This window comes from Rhinopithecus bieti, unplaced genomic scaffold (genome assembly GCF_001698545.2).
Source record: "Rhinopithecus bieti isolate Rb0 unplaced genomic scaffold, ASM169854v2 repeat_11672, whole genome shotgun sequence".
NCBI lineage: Eukaryota > Metazoa > Chordata > Mammalia > Primates > Cercopithecidae > Rhinopithecus > Rhinopithecus bieti.
This window is the reverse complement of record NW_016877660.1, coordinates 1-1,744: the sequence shown is the minus strand read 5'-3', so window position 1 is coordinate 1,744 and position 1,744 is coordinate 1. Positions and strand designations below refer to the sequence as shown.

The following is a 1,744-nucleotide window of genomic DNA, read 5'->3' as shown; positions in this document are numbered from 1 at the left end:
ATGGTGTATATGTGCCACATCTTCTTAATCCAGTCTGTCATTGATTGACGTTTGAGTAGGTTCCAAGTCTTTGCTACTGTGAATAGTGCCACAATAAATATACGTGTGCATGTGTCTTTAGAGCAGCATGATTTATAATCCTTTGGGTATATGCCCAGTAATGGGATGGCTGGGTCAAATGGTATTTCTAGTTCTAGATCCTTGAGGAATTGCCACACTGTCTTCCACAATGGTTGAACTAGTTTAAAGTCCCACCAACAGTGTAAAAGCATTCCTGTTTCTCCACATCCTCTCCAGCCCCTATTGTTTCCTGACTTATTAATGATCGCCATTCTAACTGGTGTGAGATGGTATCTCATTGTGGTTTTGATTTGCATTTCTCTGATGGCAAGTGATGATGATCATTTTTTCATGTGTCTGTTGGCTGCATAAATGTCTTCTTTGGAGAAGTATCTGTTCATATCTTTGCCCGCTTTTTGATGGGGTTGTTTGACATTTTCTTGTAAATTTAGAACTGGGTATTTGTGAAGGAGGGCATGGACGACTTCCGCTACAGCTGTCTGTCTCCCGAAGATATGCTCATTTGTCTCCGTGATGAGTTTTTACTCCCCAAAATCTCTCACAGAGGTCCCCAAGCTGACCCCAAAAGCAGGCAGAAAAAAGCTGCTCAAGAAAGTGGCCGTGTTTTCCAAGCTCTTGCCAGCCCAGCCAGCACGGAAGGCATTCGGAGAGGAAGCCCAGCTGATGGCTAAGCATCCCTTGGCCATGTACCCCAATCTGGGAGAAGATATGCCTCCAGATCTCCTACTACAGGTGCTGAAACCACTGGATCCTGAGAGGAAGCTGGAGAAGGCATGGGCTTACTGTGAGGGCCGGGATAAGAAAACCAAGGAACCCACCAAGTCTGGTAAATACACTTGTAGGGAATTCTGCCTACGGCTTCCAGAGACTCGGGCATCCCATCTTTGCCTTGAGAATCCCAAGACTCGTCAGGTGTCCAGTCTTTGCCCAGAGCCTCCCAAGACTAGAGTGTCCCATCTCTCCTCAGAGCCTCCCAAAACTCCAGCGTCCCATCAATTCTCGGAGTCTCCCAAGATTCGAGCGTCCCATCTAAAAGAACTGCTTCAGGAAGATACACCAAGCACAACGGAGTGTGTTTCTGACTCTCTTCAACATAGACACGTCGAGAAAACTGTGTGACTTCAAGTGGGCTTGAGACATGGGAGTTGATGAAGAATCCATCAGGAGTCTGTTTGACTTTACCCCCAAGTGGAGAGCAACCTATGAAGACCAACAGATTAAGAAGATAAAAGAATGGGCCTCAGCACTGCAATACAGAATAGAGCTAGATGAAATGGATGAGGTCGAATTCTTCTCACAGGAAAAAGACTGGGACAGGAACCTCCAGACAGCACCGAATTCTTACACCGCACAGAGTGTGAAGATGAGGTATGGAGCATGGTACCTTAAATCTAAGTTGGGGAAAAAGGTAAGAAGTGATTAACCTTTGATTGACCCCAAGCTGTTACTTGAAAAGCCTGATGAACCCAATATTCTTGACGATCTTTACGGACCAATTGCCTTTAAGGATTTCATTCTAAGCAAGAATTACGAAATGCCTCGCATCATTGAAAGACTGCCAGGAAGGGATGGGCTTAGGACTCTGTTAAGACTCCTATTCAACGTGCATTGAGACTTTACAAGTACAAAGAAGACGTCACAGACGCATCGGAAGAAGATTAGA

General features: G+C 45.4%; 1 pseudogene; it reads left to right on the top strand.

The window, feature by feature from the left end:
- The first annotated feature begins 512 nt into the window (after positions 1–512).
- LOC108525704 (putative protein FAM47D) lies at positions 513–1,743 on the top strand (annotated as a pseudogene).
- The last annotated feature ends 1 nt before the right edge of the window (position 1,744 follows it).